Source organism: Chelonia mydas, chromosome 10, assembly GCF_015237465.2.
Source record: "Chelonia mydas isolate rCheMyd1 chromosome 10, rCheMyd1.pri.v2, whole genome shotgun sequence".
In the NCBI taxonomy this organism is placed as follows: domain Eukaryota; kingdom Metazoa; phylum Chordata; order Testudines; family Cheloniidae; genus Chelonia; species Chelonia mydas.
The window spans coordinates 59,444,575-59,464,609 of NC_051250.2; the positions used below are offsets into that span (position 1 = coordinate 59,444,575).

The window sequence follows — 20,035 nt, forward strand, 5'->3', positions numbered from 1 at the left end:
TTCAGTTTTATAAAATATGTGTAAATAAGGGCAGTTTGAATGTATCCAAGCATTTGCATATATTTTTAAAATAAACCTGAACTTCAGGTCTGCTGGAGTTAGTGCACTATGGGTCTGAATTCCCTGTTCAGCCAAAACTCCTGTTTACCACAGTGGGAGTTCTGGGTGCGTAAGGAGTGCAGGATTGGGTCCAAGATTATAAAAATCATCTCAGAACAGAGGCTCATTCTAGACATAGAGTTCATGACTGGAGGCCTGGTCCACTGTTAACCACTGTGATAATGCAGGGATGACATCAGGTTTAAAGATCGGATTCAGGATGGTTAAAATCAGTAGTAAAATGCACAGTGAAGTCAGTGGGGGTCTGTGTGGAGGCAGGGAGTAGGAAGAGGTAGGAAGGATGGTCCAGGGGATAGAGAATTGGACTGGCACTAGGTAGACTTAACTTCAATTCCTGGCTTAGCCCCAACCTTCCTCTGTGACCCTGGGCATGTCACGTAATGTACCCTCTGCCTCTGAAAAATGAGGCTGATACTTTCCTTCCTTGCAGGGCTGTTGTGATAATAAAATCCAGTGATTGTGAGATGTTCAGATGTTGCTTAATGATGAGGGACATATAAGCACCTAGACAGACAGCTTGTAAGATTGGGACCATGGTCTGCATTTAATGTGCCGGAGTTCATATGGGCAAGACAAGTGACAGAACTGCACTATGATTTATTTGCATTTCTAGAAATGCAGTCAGTCCTAACAGATAATCTGTCTGGGTATGCCTGCTTGCCATGAATAGTCTCAAACTTTTTTTTTTTTTTTTTTTAGCCTTCAATGAATCTGACATTAATCTTACAAGAAATCTTGAATGACTTTTGGGCCACCATGTGACAATCAATATTTGGTTTTCACTAATGAACTGAATCTGAAGGTTGTTCATATTCAAAGAATCCTATCATACTAGTGACATTTCCTCCTAGTGTAAAAACTGTTTCCTGCTGCACTGCACACGTTCGAATGCAGGGGCGGCCAACCTGAGGCTGAGAAGGAGCCAGAATTTACCAACGTACGTTGCCAAAGAGCCACAGTAATGCGTCAGCAGCCCCCCATCAGCTTCCCCAACTCCAACCTGCAGCGCCTTCTGCCCGCTGGCAGCCCCACCAATCAGTGCCTCCTGCTCCCTCCCCACGCCTTCTGCCTGCCGTGATCAGCTGTTACGCAGTGCGCAGGAGGCTCCGGTGGGGAGGGGGGAAGAGCGAGGGCATGGCAGGCTCGGGGGAAGGGGTGGAGTGGAGACAGGGCCTGGGGCAGAGTAGGTGGTTGAGCACTACCTGGCACGCTGGAAAGTTAGCATCTATAGCTCCAGCCCTGGAGTCGCATGCCGCACAGGTTGGCCACCCCTGTTCTAATGCATCAGTGACTCTGAAATTTGAAAGCGATCAGGAATGCAATTGATATAATTCAAAAGTAGCAATAAATAATCCTTCATGTGTATGATTTTTTTTTAAACTCAATATAAAAGGTGATGTAGTTAAGCTAGCATTTACTATGCTGAATTTTGTGTTCAAAGGAGGTTTATTAATTGGCTGGAAGGATGAAAACAACTTTCCAGACAGAACAGGAGTCTCCTTTTGCAGCAAGGACATCCTAGTGCACTTGTCAGAGTCTCTACATCTATCATCTTATTCAATTGTCCCACTTCTTAACAGCGCAGGATGCCTTATTTGGACTTACGTAATGAATTCTAAATGATAAAATTCGTACAATTGTTGCATGTTTCGATTGGTTGGGGTGCTCTGGTGGGGCAGTTGATCTTCAGAAAAACACTGAACCGTATGTGCTTGATGAGAAACCACAGTGACAGCAGTAATTTCTTTTTAATTTTAAGCAGAGAGCAACTTAATACATAATTTAAATAAAGATGTAGGTAATGTGATTTCAGTGTCTCTATGAGCAGATTTCACATTATATAAGAGACTCAAATTTGGTGTTATGGTAAAATGGTTGCTAGCCAAATGCAGAAGTAACAGGAGCAGAATGATATTCCTATCAGTTCAGGTAGGTCAGTATCAAACAACCACAGTACATGTTGGGTCCCATATTGTAACTCTTAAGCTCTTAGCTAACACTGAGTAACAAATATGAGAGGAAATGACAGTATTTTTCACAGCGGGCCTTTCCTTTATGTTTGTCCTGATTTGATCTCAGAGATTCTGCCAACTCCTCATTTTAGATTCCAAGCCCTTCTTCTCTAAGAACTGATACTGATAAATAAAATATAGGATACAGTTATTTAATCTAGATGTATCTGCTTTTTTATTTAGCAAGGCACCAAGCTGTGCATTCAATACACAATTAAAAACAGACATTCTGTTTAGCTGTGGTTTTTTAATTCTGGTATGTTAGCTGCAGTGCAAGCTGAAGCAGAAAGCACGCATGGTGTGATAGAAAATATAAGTAATTCACTGAAGGCAATGTTTACAGTACATCTCATAATGTCCAGTGCCTGGATTTTAAGTCTACCCATGATTCTACTGGTCAATACCACTGCTGAATAACTCCAGAAGAAAAATGGGAACCCTAAAAGGGATTTCCAGCCACATACTGCAATGTAGAAAAAGCACCTGGAAAGCATGCTTGTTACCTTGGCTTTGCAACAGATCACATCTAGTCCCTATTCTGCATTTGGGATGAGTCTTGAATTTACTTTTCACCAATGTGTCTTATTGATTCAGTAGTTATAGAACATTGTGTTTTTGTGACTGAATCTTTTCAGAATCTGATCTTCCTGGATAACCATCAATCTTTCCAAATTGTTTCAAATGTTAAAGCCCTTAGGGGCAGTGCTCCAGGAATGATTAGTATGGCACATGCTTAGCTCACTTGCCAAGTTCGAATTGGTACCAGGTTTCTCATTAATCCATTACGGTGGGAGTGGTGGCATTCTGAATAGTGAATGCTGTATTGTCAGGATATTAGGGTAGTTATGTGTCCCTCTCGGATAAACAGCCTGCTACCTATCCATCAGGACATAGCATAAATGGTGTTGATACCAACCCATCTGGCCATTACTTGTACCACTGGTACACACTTCAAATCACTCTGCCCCTCTAGGGAGCAAACAGAGGTCAGAACAGACCTTTCCTATCAACCTCCAGGCGTTAACAAACCACTCTCCAAACAACCCACAACTGCTAATGGAACATCATAATGTGCTATAGTTACACAGGTGAAAAACCCTGACAAAGTCTACCATGTTGGATAATAGGCAATTCCACTATGTGAGTTGACTGGTGACAGCCTTGCTAAGACATTGTTCATTTAATGTTGAAGTCTGGTAGGCTAGTAGTGATGTTGCATAACAGCCATAGCATGGGAACTGTAGGTAGGAGGCTAATAGCATGTAGGGAAGAAAGATGGAAATCAGTCAGAATGTTCTTTTGTATTACATAACCGGGAAGTTTTATTTAATGTCCCTACTATCCACACGTTCAAGTGTAAGCGGTTACACCTTATGAAGATTACAGTCAGTCTTGTGTTTCCATCATGAAATTTTTGCACTTGGAGCCACTGTCATGAGTACATGAGAAGCTCCAGCATTCATGCTATTTCCTGCCTGGCCCAGAGGAAACCCCCACTGATTAGCCACCTCCCCCCAGGGAAGACTAGACACTCAGAGTTGCTGCAGGAGGCAGGATGAGCTCTGCCCCTTCCCCTCAGGAATGGGGTAGCAGCCGTCACACCATTCTCACAAGAGGAGGGAACAGAAAGAGCCAGCACCTCAGGGAGTATCTCTGCTCCTTCCGTCCTTCCTCTCTGTGAAAAATGGGTTACTCTATGTTTTGCTCCCCTCCTCCATCCCTGCAACACCAAGCTTGGGAAGGAAAAAGGGTGAACCCCTGGCGTTGCAGCAGAGAAGGTGCATTAAAGTGCAGAGGCAAAGTTGATGTGGGTGCTAGGTTTGGGTGCATAATTAATTGCTGTTCTCAGGGATAGTCAGATGTGGGGCTCAGGAGGACAGAGGTGGTATGGGGGTTGGGCAGATGTGGGGATGAGGCTGCCCAGGATTAATTAGGTTTGGGGAGAAGCTAGAAGCTCCGCCCCATCAGGCAGCCAGTCAAAATCACCTTACGCTATGCATGGGGGAGAGATGGCAGTACAGTAACTGCCCCACACATATTGAAGTGGGCAGGGGAGACCAAAAACCACAATGATTTTTGGACCAATCATAATTATTTTGGGGTCTGATTGGTGAGTTTTAAACTCTTGGAGGTGGCAGGACTGCGAGAACTGGAGCCTTCTTAAGTCCTAACCTGAGCAGCCTTAGTTGGTGCCTGGCATGGCCCCTGGCTGCACCTCCTTTTGAGTTTGATTAACCCATTTTCCATGCTCTTCGTAAGTTTCCCTTTTCCTCCCACCATAGTGTGTTTCTCTCTCTGTTTTAATCATTAAAGTAGTTTTCCCCTTGATTTCCTTTCCCTAGGAGAAAGCAAAGGGAACCTACAGCTATTCCCTGCCCCAATAAACAAGGGACGAAGACAAATAAAAAAATGGAAAAAGCATAAGCAGGTATCTGCAAGTTCCCAATTATCTGAGTGGCCACGGATGGTGCTGTGTGAAGTTATATCAACTCCACCTGCAGGGTGGCTTATAAGATTCAAGATTGTGTCTGCTATCTGCAAGCATGCATTCATTGCTGGCATCTCCTGTGCCCCATGGTCTAGAAAGTGATTCTCTATGTAGGGGGACACTCTAGGATAAGAGAACACCCAGCCTGAATGCTTCTTAAAGGTAAGAGAGTATCCAGTTTTCTTTTATATTACATAAGTGGGCAGGAGAAAGGAGGAATAGGTTGTAGTGTGCATCCTGAAGCTAGTTCTTGATCCTGTCTGTATTCAGGGCATTCCTGATAGACTTTCTTAGGGAAGAATTTTTGTTACAATTAGGATACTCTTCTAGATTAACTCCTTTACTGGCTTTCCCTGCTCTGAATGGCAGTTCCTCAGTGTATCCCAATAGTAAACATTTTCTAGTGTGAATATTTTGCAAAGGAACTGAATGTGAGGGTCAAACTCAGAGATAACCTCAGAGTTTTGCCTGGTTTCCACATACAGCTATAACTTGGCCTAGGCTGGTTTGAAATTAAATCCAGGATGGTTTGAAATGTTCATAATCCCCAGCAATCCTGGGCTGATAGCAAAATCTAAAATCAGGACAACTAAGTTTCATATGCTTTTAAAACTTTACTTGTTAAGTGCTAAACCTGTACGTTACTACAACATAACTACTACCAGCTGTAAACAAAACAATCCCCTCCCAACCCCCACCCCCCTTTTTTTGCACTTGAACAGTGAAGCAACACTTTCCTACTTTGTCTTGCTGCATCAGGCAAAGGCCAAAGTGTAGATCATCTGCTAGACGCTTTTGCAATATTTTATTCTTTAATAAATTTATAACTATAGAACAAACTTGAAAAAACGAACCTTGCTCTTTAAGTTGACAGATCTAAGAAACCATTCATTTCCCTGGAAAAATAAATAGCTGCGTCATTCCTCTTATGTCTTCTAGAGTAAAGGTCCGTGCTATGACCTATTTAGGGGGCTTGCTGCTCACCGCTGTTCCGATGATTGGAGGGTTGTTACAAATAACTGTTTGTTTGTCTTGGCTTGTAAACTTAAGCAGGGGAAATTATAAGTATTCTATATGCATCATCGGCACACTTCAACAGACTCCAAAACTCATCCTGTTCCCTCCACATTTGCTTTAGTCAAACTGAGTTGGTTTTTGTCTGCAAGGTCCTTAATATTCAAGCTCAATTTAGAGCAGTTCTTCTAGCATATTAATATGATCTCTACTACATTAGATCAAGTACTTTTAATTAATTCATTAAATAGGATGTAATTAATTCATTAGTGAAGGGTTCATCTGGGAAGAACCATTTTATGATTATGACACCAGTGCTTTTATTGCATTTGATCATGTTCCCATGTCATTAAAGTTCAAATTGAATGGGGGTAAAGCAGAATAAAACACTTTATTTTTGTATAAGGAGAATGGAAGAAATTTAAAACGTACAGCTATGCTATTACAATGTGTGCTCATTTGTTGAGTGGATGTTGCATGACTTTAGCAATAGAGTCTGTGTTATAGAAGATTGGGTGGGAAGATGTGGAGTAAAATATTTCCTGAAATGAGCCGTCCACGTGTATTAATAGTCCCGATATATTTTGCTATTATCAGTATTAAAGAAAAGAGCTGTTGGTAATCTAACTCCCAAACTTTCATGCACCTCTGGGTATGCTGCTGACTCATGAAATTTAATGTCAGATTGTTTAGTTGGTATCCAAAGAGAATTTCTTCCAGTCTTTGAATTTAAAAAAAGCAGGATATGAATTGCAAATGGACATAAATAAAAGCAGACAAAATGTTTTCAATTTCTTGAGGCAAAAAAAAAAAAAAAGAACACAGTCTGACAAGTTATTTTTCAAAAACAGTTTGGGCATTTGAATGTATCCTGATGCATTTCTAGTGGAAATCCATATTGTCCAAGATTTCTTGAAAGATAGAACTCAGCCTATAAATAAAAAGTCATTTTGCTCAGTGAAACTGGACCTGGGAAGCAGTCCCTTTCTTGATGCAGATAATTTTGTTGAGGGCTGCAAAAGTACCGGACTTCTGCAGGGCCAGCAAACTGCCTGTGCCAAGTACAAGCTTGGAGTAAAGTTTGATGTGAATAGGCTCTGATGCCAGAATGATTTATGGGACCTCATGCTTTATTTTAAAACCAGCAGATCACAATCAGAGTAAACCAAAACAATAAAATCAATATTAAACTAGTGTCAGGGCTCAGATTCAACTGGTCCATGGCAGTATAGCATACTGCCCCATCCTCAGCTTGGCATCTGGTTCTCCGATTTCATGGGGGCAAAGGTGTTAATGGTTGTGAATAACATCTTGTGAATGTGAACTTAAGTGTAGTGGATGCAGAGATCTACCTGAGTTTGGGGAGCGGAACGATAGCTCTGACAGGTGTGAATTGCCCCAGTCATCTTGGTGAGGTGCCAACAGATGTTGATGTAATGTCAGCTTTAACTATTTAATTCTTCATGTAAAAATAAAAAAGAGGGAAGAGGACACATCTATACCACTTACTGCCAGGGGCATCTCATTTTGCTGTTAAGACTGGATGGCATTTGGGAAATACCTCCACTTATTTTTTCCCCAAATTAAGAAACCAGGGGCTTATTTAAGTCCCACTGAGGGACAGCTAGGTTCAAGGAGCTTAAAGAGTTAGACAGTTTACTGTAAGCAGCATTACATTTTGACAGCGCACACACAGGCAAAACTTATTTTGTGGGTAGAGTTGGGAAGAGTGCTCCTACCTCTCTCTCTCTCTCCAATCTGAGTACTAATTATTTAGTTCTAGTTGTTACCTGACTTAAAATCACAGTGAAACAGAAACATACAGAGTTGGCTTGTTGGTTTTTTTTTTTTTTTTTTTTTTTACCACCACCATGAACCTTGTTAGACAACACAAATGCATATTGCAACTTCCATGATTTTCTTGACTTGCCTTAATATATTGAGTCTCAGTCAGTTCTCTAAGCATATTTGGAGACAGAGTGCTAATATCAAAGCCATTTTTAATGTGCCCACAATTGTCAGATGACTCTGTGAATTATTAGCGTATGGTTAAGCCTCTCTTAGACTGCTATTGAGATACATATTAGCTTGCTTTCTTGCCAAATGGACTCCAGTCACTCTTGGTAAGTGCACAGCTCTTGGTTGATCCCAGGACAGTTTTTGGTATCTGTGCTGTAAAGGCGAGTAAGTGTTAGTAAAACAGAATCTTAGAAAAAAGTATTTATCTCTAATGCCACGTCAACTGGAATGACATAAAAGTGCATGCAAATGCCCACTCCAGCTTGCGAGTTGGAACAAATACTATAGTTTGACTTGATGTGTAGATCTTGCTGTTTAAAGTTAATATTTTCATGGGCATTTGTGTCACAGGTTTATAGCTGCCAAATAGTTTTGTTGGTGCTGGATAGGTAATAGATAAAAAATAGCTTAATCTGTATAGCTTCTACAATTTTTAATGCTACAAACGGTTTAGATAAAATCAGAGGAGAAATATGAGTGGATGAAACCAGCTCATTTTTCAAATGAATTGTGAGTTGGACTAGACTGGTCTGTTTTCAGAAGGTGCAAATATAACCTGCATTATCAGATGACTTCCATGGTATTGGTGATTGGTAGATAGGATTGGGGAGAGGGAAATCTTTCACTTCTGTCATTGATCTGGATATGGTCCAGATTTGTTGATCAAAAGACATGACCATCTGGTGGCTATATAGTGGCCTATGCCAAATGAGTGTGGTGTTCTTAGTGCAGTAGCTAGAGGCTAAGTATCCACATTATAAAGGCCACTGCTGTAACTGATACTTTTTCAACTGAGGCTCCAGGGAAAGATGAACACAGTCCTATTGGAAATGACAAGCATAATAACTGTATGCAGTGTAGTTATAGCTGTGTGGGTCCCACGATGTTAGAGAGACAAGGTGGGTGAGGTAATCTCTTTTATTGGACCAACTTCTGTTGGTGAGAGAGAGAGAGACAAGCTTTCTAGCTTACCACATAGCTCTTCTTCAGAAGCTGGAAAACTTGTCTCTCTCACCAACAATTGCTGGTCCAATAAAAGAGATTACCTCACCCACCTTGCCTCTCAGTTTCTAGGGGCATATGTTGAATTGGTTATGAGAAACTTTCCCTGTCAGCCACTCATCATTATTTTAATTCAAAGTAACACCAAGCAGGAGTGGCCCTAGCTGTTTTGCTGAGCAGGGCAGAAAATGTTCACCTCTCCTCCCCCAAATAAACAAACCAGCTGAGTGGCACAGTGGTACAGCACCCCCATGGAAGAAGCTGCCCAGGGTGACTGCCCTGCTCACCTGCCTCTAGAATCAGTCATGGCACCAGTTATGTTTCTTGGATCCCCCCAGTCTCTGGTCACAACCGGAATGGATACAGCTATATTAACTCCTTCTTCACCAGCAATCACTTTGTGCTTTTTCTTTCTGTGAATTACGTGCTAGGATTCTCTACCTATTGAAGTTTTCTTGGAGGATGGCCCTGAGATTTTTAGCTAGAGAGAGAGAGCTGCTCTCAGATGGTCATCAGAGGATCTTACTGTGGAGGATCACTAAGAGGACCACTTAAAAAAAGTTTGTTATACGTAGTTTTCTTGGCTAGCTGAAGTTAGTGGTAGAGGACCTTTGAGAAAGAAAGTGTTGGTTTTCAACATTGGTGGCCATCTGTATTTGCTGATAAGTATTTGTTAAACTGCGTTCAGTCAGAGCTTTCAAAGGTGTTAGTCCCACCATGATGCTAATATGAAAGGGCAGCATGTGATGAATCCTTGATCCCCACGTGGTAGCTGTTTGGCAAGAACTGTAGTGCACCTAATGCCACCAGTGAGGTTGTTCATCCTTGCCATAAGCACATGCTTTGCTTTACTTTGTACGTTCTGCAGATCCTTGGTATAGTGTTGACAAGATTTGCAGTGAACAATCACTAACTCTCGCCATGGTGTCCGTAGCTCTGTAATACTAGCTCCAGTCACACATCTCCAAGTACAGCTTCCGGTCTTGTGTTAAAATGCTCCAAGAAATGAGGCATAATAGAAGCAAATGATCAATTTATAAAAACTTTCTTTCACTAGGAGCTGGAGTAATTTGTGCAGGATGAGGGGCTGGGCTGTTCAGGTACAATTGTGAGTAATTGTGGACCATGTTCTCTGTCTCCTCCTTCTATGGACCCAGAACACAGCTCTGTGGCTTCAATCACAGGGGATTTGTAGAGGGTCCTCTGTGACTTTTGGGGAGTCCACAATCCGGGCAAAGCACTTTCACTCTCCCCTCTGGCCACAGCTTTTGTTATGCTCCTCAGCACAGTGGCACTCAGAATAGGGCCCTCAGATTATAAGCATCAGGGTGGAGCTTTTTTCTAAAGGGACAGGCAAAGTATGCAGGGCAGAAGGGATATTGATGAATGGTCCTGTGTGAGCAGAGTGAAATGCTCAACCTCTTTTGGTTGACCCAGCAGAGTCAATTTGGATGAAATTTAAGGACAATGAAAGTAATCCGTGGACTTTTGGATCCTATACATCGCTGTGGCAGTGATAGCAACTAGATTAGGATTTTTCACAGGTAAGGGAAACTCGTAGGAGAACAGAAAATAGTTTACGTAGGATTTTAATTACGCAGTTGTTGATTGGAATAAACAACCTTAAAAATATTTTATAGAGGTGAATCATGATTGTTTTTAACCCCCCACCCTCTAAAAAACCCAAACCCTCCATTTGTTGAACAGCCTGAAGCTATTTTTGGCTTACATTTATGTCGACATGGTTATGTTGCTCTGGAGTTTGAAAAATCCACCTCCCTGAGCAAGATTGCTATGCTGACCTAATTCTCAGTATAGACACAGCCAGGTTGAAGGAAGAATGCTTTCATTTCCTAACCCTTCTTTTGGCATAGGCTGTGTCTATGTTATGGAATTATGCTGGCATAGTTCTCGTAGTGTAGACGTAACATGAATCTACAAGTGAAATTCCTTCTCGTTGAGTCAAAACAGGCAAAGCTAATGGAAATTGAGTAAAAGTAGGGATCAAAAGCATAGTTAGTAAGCAGAATGCTTTTAAATATTTAACCCATTTGATTAGGTTTGAGAGATGTATAAATAGTAAGATAAATAAATAGAAAGGTAATTTACATTTAATTACAATACACAGCCAGAAAATACGGAGTGGGCAGAGTGTACATAATATGCTATTGTACAACCTATTACAATGGTCAATGAATGACAGGAGATGCAAGTAGAGAACAAGTCTTCTGTAATGTATCCTAGAATATCAGGGTTGGAAGGGACCTCAGGAGGTCATCTAGTCCAACCCCCTGCTCAAAGTAGGACCAATCCCCAACTAAATCATCCCAGCCAGGGCTTTGTCAAGCCTGTCATTAAAAACTTCTAAGGAAGTCGATTCTACCACCTCCCTAGGTAACGCTTTCCAGTGCTTCACCACCCTCCTAGTGAAAAAGTTTTTCCTAATATCCAACCTAAACCTCCCCCACTGCAACTTGAGACCATTACTCCTTGTTCTGTCATCCGCTACCACCGAGAACAGTCTAGATCCATCTTCTTTGGAACCCCCTTTCAGGTAGTTGAAAGCAGCTATCAAATCCCCCCTCATTCTTCTCTTCCGTAGACTAAACAATCCCAGTTCCCTCAGCCTCTCCTCATAAGTCATGTGTTCCAGTCCCCTAATCATTTTTGTTGCCCTCCGCTGGACTCTTTCCAATTTTTCCACATCCTTCTTGTAGTGTGGGGCCCAAAACTGGACACAGCGCTCCAGATGAGGCCTCACCATTGTCGAATAGAGGGGAACGATCACGTCCCTCGATCTGCTTGCTATGCCCCTACTTATACATCCCAAAATGCCATTGGCCTTCTTGGCAACTGTTGACTCATATCCAGCTTCTCGTCCACTGTAACCCCTAGGTCCTTTTCTGCAGAACTGCTGCCGAGCCATTCGGTCCCTAGTCTGTAGCGGTGCTTGGGATTCTTCCGTCCTAAGTGCAGGACTCTGCACTTGTCCTTGTTGAACCTCATCAGATTTCTTTTGGCCCAGTCCTCCAATTTGTCTAGGGCCCTCTGTATCCTATCCCTACCCTCCAGTGTATCTACCTCTTCTCCCAGTTTAGTGTCATCTGCAAACTTGCTGAGGGTGCAATCCACACCATCCTCCAGATCATTAATGAAGATATTGAACAAAACCAGCCCAAGGACCGACCCTTGGGGCACTCAGCTTGATACCAGCTGCCAACTAGACATGGAGCCATTGATCACTACCCGTTGAGTCCGACAATCTAGCCAGCTTTCTATCCACCTTATAGTCCATTCATCCAGCCCATACTTCTTTAACTTACTGGCAAGAATACCGTGGGAGACTGTGTCAAAAGCTTTGCCAAAGTCAAGGAACAACACGTCCGCTGCTTTTCCCCTCATCCACAGAGCCAGTTATCTCATCATAGAAGGCAATTGGATTAGACAGGCATGACTTGCCCTTGGTGAATCCATGCTGACTATTCCTGATCACTTTCCTCTCCTCTAAGTGCTTCAGAATTGATTCCTTGAGGACCTGCTCCATAATTTTTCCAGGGACTGAGGTGAGGCTGACGGGCCTATAGTTCCCAGGATCCTCCTCCTTCTCTTTTTTAAAGATAGGCACTACATTAGCCTTTTTCCAGTTGTCCGGGACCTCCCCTGATCGCCATGAGTTTTCAAAGATAATGGCCAATGGCTCTGCAATCACATCCGCCAACTCCTTTAGCACTCTTGGATGCAGCGCATCCGGCCCCATGGACTTGTGCTCATCCAGCTTTTCTAAATAGTCCCAAACCACTTCTTTCTCCACAGAGGGCTTGTCACCTCCTCCCCATGCTGATAGAAAGGAACTAGAAATATGCTGTAAAGAAATGCTGCTTGTGTTGAATATATTGCTTCTGCCTTAACAGGGCTCTGCTTCATGCTCCTTGTATAGACAGAACTTCCATTGACTTGATTGGGAGGCCTGCCTACATAAGAGGTGATCTGGCCCATTGAGAAGGGAAGAGGTTGGAGACAAGCATAATAACTTCTAGTCTGGCATGAGAGAGAATGTCAGTATAAAGTGCATATAACAATGGAATAAGGTGTGATTAAATACTCTTTAGGAGCCTGATCTTGCAGGCCTATTCAGGCATAACTCCCAGTGAATTTAAGTGCTTCCCCTGGCAGTGGCATCAAGGGAGATTTGCCTGCATAACAGTGTGCAGATGAACTTTCAGGGAAGATTCTCAGCTGGTGAAAATAGTGTAGCTCTTTTGACTTCAGTGGAGCTACAGTGATGTAAGCCAGCTGAGGATCTGGCCCAAAGATCCAGACAATGCCAATGTATGAATTTTAAAGGATACAAATGGCTTTTTTTAGTTCTGTCACGGATCAGAATTTTAAGGACTAGAGAGTAGGCAATATGATTAATATTCAGAAAAGGTAATGAGTAATGACAAGTGATTACCAGCAAGTTAGCCAAACATCAGCTGTTTATAACTATTGAATGGGATTCATCAAAAAATCTGAGTTTGACTGGGAACAAACCATTGGTTTGTGGGTGATGATGTGATGGTTGATGGACCTCATCTAGAGCAGAGTGGTCACCTTAACTTAGGAAAAGGATGGTATTCTTGCTAAAGAAAGTAAAACAGAAGGCACAACCAGGATAATATAAGGTGAGAGAAGGACATTTTTGTGAATGGGGAATTGAAGGTTACAGAATCTGCAGTTCTTCAGTTAAAGTCCTTAAGTCTTTGTACATGGAAGAGTTTTATTCTGACATACGTCTCTTAGAGTGAGTCTGATTATATAGCAGAATTTAAAGCGCTGTAATAAATTTAGGAAGACATTTGCATCTCTGCTACTGTGATCCAGCTGTGTTCAAAGTAAACACACCATCACATGCATTCAGTGAGGATCTGGAGCCAGTTCGCTGGAACTGGTGTTAAATTTAGAAGCCCTTTTAGAACCTGCAGGACAACCGGTTCTAAAAGGGCTTCTAAATTTAACAACCGGTCAAAAGTGGCATCTTAGGCGCTGACTCCGTGGGTGCTCCAGGGCTGGAGCACCCATGGGGCGCAGAACACCCACCAGCAGCTCCCTGCCCGGCCCCAGCTCACCTCATCTCCGCTCCGCCTCCTCTCCTGAACACGCTGCCCCATCCTGCTTCTCCGCGCCAGCCCCCCAGCTTCCTGCGAATCAGCTGTTTGCACGGGAAGCCTGGGAGGGCTGAGAAGCCAGTGGTGGCTTCGCACTCAGGCCCAGGGAGGTGGAGGTGAGCTGGGGTGGGGAGCAGTTCCCCTGTGCCCCAGGTTACCTGCTGCAGTGCAGGAGGCCCTCCTCGTGGCCCCCCCACCCCAGCTCCCCTCCGCTCCGCCTCCGCCTCCCTGGGCCTGAATGTGAAGCCGCCACTTGCTTTTCCGCCCTCCGAGGCTTCCCGCGTGAACAGCTGACTCGTGGGAAGCCGGGGGTCAGAGAAGCAGAGCGGGGTGGTGCGTTCAGAGGAGGAGATGGAGCAGAAGTGAGCTGGGGCCGGGCGCAGGGCAGGGCAGGGCGATGCTGGTGTGTGCTCTGCACCCACCAAATTCTCCCCTTGGGGGCTCCAGGCCTGGAGAACCCACGGAGTCGATGCCTAGGTACCACCTTTGATGTGATTGGTGACGGGAGCGACCGCTCCCCCTGCTCCCCCCTAGCTACGCTACCCTGCACCTAGGAGCCAGAGGGACTTGCCAGATGCTTCCTGGGAGCCGCCCCAGGTAAGCACCGCCAGGCAGGTCCCTCGCTCCCTGGCAGATTCCTCTGGTTCTTAGGGGTGGGCACCCACTATGGTGGCCCACGAGACCCTCCTGCCCAGTTCTGGGGGCAGACAGGGGAGGGGGTGGATGGGGCAGGGGTTCTGGGGGTGGGGCACGGTCAAGGAACGGGGGGGGGAGGGGGGGTTGATGGGGCAGGAGTCCCAGAGGGTGGGGGCGGGCCACGACCCCCTTGTGCGGTGAGGAGGGAACAGGTTGCTAAGATTTTGGCAGCTCATCACTGCATGCATCTAGTGTGCTTTGCCATGGATTTGAATTAAGATAAATTACAGTGCAATTTCCTCATTGCTTTGATCCTGCTGCACTAACAAGATTCACAAAGTTAGTGTTGGGAGAAACTGAAAGCTTGGCCTTGATCCTGAGAGAGCTTCTTTTCTTCACTCATGTTGTTTGGGACTGTAAAGGTGAGGCAAGTGAAATCTCCAGTGCAGTTCTGTGTCTGACTTCACAAATCGACTCGTGGGTACCCTCAGAGGAGGCATACTCTACTCCTGCACACAGACCCCAGTGGAAATTAAAAGTACATTCTGTTGTATGTCACTAGCTTATCTAGGCCATGCCCATGGAAGAAGAAAATGGGTAGCATGTCAATATTCCTTATGTAGCCTGCTACATAAACTCCTCCTTGCTTTTCCAATTCTTGGGTGCTGTTAGATCCAATACCAAATGGCTCCCATTGACTAGTGCGTCTTCCAGCAGCCTGTTGATGGATCATGTGTATTGTATTACTGTTAGCACAACTAGTTTAGCAGTGCCATTAAAACCGATTGTGTCAGATCCTTGGCTAAATATACTTTCCTTTTGAAGTAAAAGGAGCTGTACTGATTTATACCAGCTGAGGGTCTATCCCCTTAACACTAGCCTGGGAATGGTTTTGTTAGCTCCCAGATGACTTATACTGTGGCCTTGTATTTCTTTAACTGTTCCATATTGAATCTATTAATGGCAAGTGATTTGGAGGAAAACTTTATCATATTTCTTGGAAATTTGTAGCTGTGTGGTGAAAATAGCAGCTTGTGCAGTTGAAATGGTTTTCACCGTTTGCCATGTTAACCACAGATATTGGCAGCAGATTATTTACTACAACTCTTGCAGTACTTCTTAATCAAAATATCTGATTAGGCTGCAAACTTTTTTTTCTCTCTCTCTGACGTCCTCTCTTGCAATAATGAAAGTTCCTGGTCTGGAATATTTTTTACTCTCGATCCTGTGCACTGTCTTTCCAGAGCTCTGATGGAGCAGGTATTCCACAGGAGAACAAAAAATGGCTCTTCTGTGTTGGCTGAATATGGTTCTTGGCAAAACAATACCTCTGCATCCCGAGTTCCCCTCTTTGTTGGAAAATTTCAGTACTAAACAGAGAGAGCTGATTTTAATTACCTGGATAGCTTGTTTAATTTTATTCATAGATATTTGTATGGCTCTCACCATTGTAGAGTCCATGTCTCTCTCAAACACCAATGAATTAATCCTCTCAATACCCTTGTTTTACAGATGGAAAGTAAGGCCCAATGAATAAGTGACTTGCCAAGAAGTCAGTAGTAGAGCTGGGAATTGGGGTTTATTAAGTTCCTAATTAATAACAGAAGTCAGGCTACCTACCAGTAATTTGGTAGTTAGGAGGCTAAAATTGCTCTAATGTCTGCTGACTACACACTCTTGTTGTATAGCATGGAATTACCGAAGGGGATGTCTTCATTAGACAATGTAATTGGCAAGCGAATCAGTTTAGAATTCCAGATTCAAATAGTGGGGTTGGCCTGTGCTGCTCAACTGCAGTCTCTAGGCATTCAAGCTGTACAACTCCAGACCTTCATGTCACTCCTCTTCCCTATCCTTCCCCCAACATAGTGCAAAAGCATGAAGTTGCACCTTCCTCGCAGTAGGTGCAGGATTATCAGAAAAGGCCTATTTGCATCCAGAGTAGGTTAGTTACAATATGATCATTTTCAAAATTGAGTTCCATTATGGAATAGTCCAGGAGAAGCAAAGTCTTATGGTCTGAGCACAGGACTGGCAGTTAGGCATGCCTGTGTTCTGATCCTCCCTCTGTAGGCTAGAGCAAGTCACTTAAACTCTCTGCTAGTTTCTCCATGCAAATAATGGGGGTAAATGTTTTGTCGTCTTCCTCGGAGGATGCTGTGAAGATTAATAATAAATATTTTGCACTTACTGCTTTTTTTCCAAAGGCTCAAAACATGGCACTGGAGTGAATAAACTTCACTCCCCATTACTGATGGACACCTGAGGCAGAGGGGTGTTAGCACTACTGTTAGTTTGTGATTTTTGGTCCTGGCAGGAACCAGTCTCAATAAGGCCAGAAGCTCCAGCAGGCCTAGGGAAATGCCCCTCTGATTGGCTGCTCTTTCCCAGAAGGCAGGGGGAATGGAAAGACAGCCAATCAGGGCTGCTGCAGGAGGGAGGCTGTCCTCCCTCCCCTTGGGGTTTTTTGGGTAGGAGAGTAAGCAGTTTTGAATATGCAGTCCCATATAAATTGACCACTACACTAGTTGATTTCAGTGGAAGAGGAAACCCATATGTGAAGCCTATATTTCTTTCAAACCAAGAGAAAGGGCTACAATTCTCTTACAACATATTTCCTTGCATGATCACAGCACTCTGACATTGTACATCCAATGCCACAGTTGCTCAGAACTTCAGTCATCGCTGGGGACAGAATTTCTGCTTCAGAAAACTAGGCTTCTATCCCCTGAAAATGCTCTTTCTACAGTAGAAGCTCAGAGTTATGAACTGACCAGTCAACCCCACATCTCATTTGGAACCAGAAGTACACAATCAGGGAACAGAGAGAGAGGGAAAAACATAAATACAGTACAGTACTGTGTTAAACGTAAACTACTAAAAATAAAGGGAGTTTAAAAAAAAAAAGATTTGACAAAGTAAGGCAACTGTTGCTGTTTTTAAACCATCTTAATTTAAATGAAAAGCACAGAATCTTTCTTCTACGTAGTAAATTTCAAAGGTGTATATTGAGACAATGTTCAGTTGTTTTCTTTTGAAAGAACAACCCTATTGTTTTGTTCAGAGTTACAAACAACCTCCGTTCTCCAGGGTGTTCGTAACTCTGAGGTTCTACTGTAGTTTAGGTTTTTACCCTTTGTAGGTCAGTCGCTAGGGGGTAGCAGTTTGTATAGTCTCTCCCTCTTATTAGTCAGTATTTTAAAGAGTTGCAATTTACCCCTTGTGCTATAGTCATTTACTGCCTTACTTTTCAAGGTTTGGGTTTCTGGCAATTTCCTTTCATTGATTGGCAAGATGTCTGTTTTTTGTTTTTGTTTTTTTAATTCAGACTCTCCATTTTGAAGGTTTACAATATTTAAACCTTCAAGCAAATAATAATAAAAAATGGGTTTGTTTTTCTAACTAGTTTGTTTTACACGTTCAGATTCAGATCCAGATCTAGATATTCCCAGGAACTGAAATGTTTAGATCTGGATTTTCAGTTTGACTCCCCCATCTTTAAAGTTATTAAACTTGCTGTGTTTTTGAGCGCCTATCTTTTTTTATATTTAGGAAAGAAAGTAAAATGTGTTTATAAGCCATACAAATGGAGTGCGCTATATGGCACCCAATACGTATTGCTGTTCAGATGATTCTGATCACATTATACAGGGTGCTGACATGGAACTATTTGTTTAAATTTAAAGCGCTATCCTCATTAAGACAGAATAATATGTTAATTGGTACACATCACACTGAGAACGGGAGGTATATGGAATAAAGTGTCATAAGCAGAGTATAAATTGCCTGTGACTCCTGGGGGGAAGGCAGCCTAAGTTTCTGCTGTGTCTTAATGATCTTAGCGTTAAAAATAGATTTGCTTTTACTTTCAACTTTTTTTAATTTTTAATTAAAATTCCAGTAAGAAAACAGGATTTGGATTTTAGTTTAAACAAGGATCTAAGTGTGTGCGTGACTTAGACAGAGAGCATAGTCTATAAATGTAGAAGTGATTTGGTGCATATGTAAAAAAGGATTGTTAAATGTCATTGTATGCCACTGGATAGACCTATAATTTGAAGTGGGAAGCATAAACCCACACATGTAAATCAAACGTGCTCTTTGAAAGCCCCTCTTTTTAACCATAGTTACTATTAAAAGCTAGAAAATTCTACTTTAAGTATGAATTTTCTTCTTAGGCCTTGCTCACACCTTTCTCTGATTTTAATTAAACCAGTGCAAACCCCTCTGTGGACATTCTTATTTTGATTTTAGCTTAAACCTGTTCCTAACTGACCAGCTGAATTAAGCCTGGTTTAACTGAAGTCTACATATTCTTTTTCACTTTAGTTAAAGTGGTTGAAAATCACATTTTAAATTAAACTCGTGTAACTCTGTGTGGATAGATTCTGAATGTGACTATTCAGCTGATGTGGCCTCTGTTAGCCAGTATACATAAATGGTATGTATTTGCTCTGGAGAAGAAAAGTTACTTTAAAGAAAATGTTGATGCACCAATATGCACTGCTGTTTGAGATGACTACTGGATTTGGTGATCTGCTCTTGGGTTTAATCAGAGGCTGAGCTGCTGCTGGCTGGGGCTTGATTTCAGAATCTGGGGAGTATCCTTGGAAAAAGCAAACAGTTTTGCTGTTTGTGCACAAGGCACTGCCAGGTTTGGCTGAAGGTTGCAAGACATCCTTTATGTTGGGCTTTCATGGATTTTTTTTTTTTTTCTTTCAGTGAGAAAAGACTTCATTTCAAAGAGAAAATGTTAGAATAAGCCTGTCTCCTTTGACTTATTGATAGGCAGAAATGTTATGAGTAATACTGATATGTGAGAATAGGAAACTGGAGGCCAGGAATTCAGCTCTAAATAGCACTGAAATAGATAGCAGAGACAGTAGCAATGTGTCCTTTTTCTGTCTGCTTTTCTTAGCTGTTGCGACTTGCTTTCATACTTGGATGTCAGTTGTTGCCTGTTGCATCCTGATATGGTGGGAATGTCCGAGCTGGAGACCATTTAAAATCTGAGCTCAGCTCACCCAACAACGTAACTTTCAAAGATCAGATCTGAATTACTGTCTCCACCTTGAAATTATTTCCACATCAGGATGCAGTGGGCAGACGCTCAGCAGCTAACCTCCAAGTAAGAAAACAAATGGCAAAAACTTGGACTGTGCTTGGGCTGAGAGAGACCAGGAAATAGAACCCAGTTCTGTTTTAGCAGAATAGGCCTTAAGACTGCTGGCCTGATACCATATTATAAATAGTAAAAACCGAACCAATGTTCAATAAAGTTTGTTTCCACGAGTGAAGAAACAGCTTGCATTTTCTTTGCTGCTCTGCTGCATATCCTTTTCTCTTTGCTGGCTTATAATAGCCATATGCAGCTTTTGTCTTACTGCTGTACTTACTAGGGAAAATTAAATATCAAAGGTGGCTCGAATCACCATGTGAAACATATTCCCAGAAGCCTAAGTCCCCGAGTGAAATGCATTTCTCTAATCCCCAGATCCGAATCTGTGCTTCTCTTCTGCTACTTTCATATTTCTTTTCATTTCCCTCATTCCTCAGTTATTACAACTCTCTGTCTCCAGCTACCTCTACCATCCCTA

At 42.7% G+C, this 20,035-nt stretch overlaps 1 long non-coding RNA gene across 1 annotated transcript in view; it reads left to right on the forward strand.

The window, feature by feature from the left end:
• The first annotated feature begins 4,244 nt into the window (after positions 1-4,244).
• Positions 4,245-20,035, forward strand: part of LOC122461891 — a 91,345-nt gene continuing 75,554 nt past the window's right edge. The window contains exons 1-2 of the long non-coding RNA XR_006284136.1: positions 4,245-4,386; positions 4,475-4,782. This is a non-coding gene — a long non-coding RNA (uncharacterized LOC122461891). The remainder of the gene's footprint in view (positions 4,387-4,474; positions 4,783-20,035) is intronic.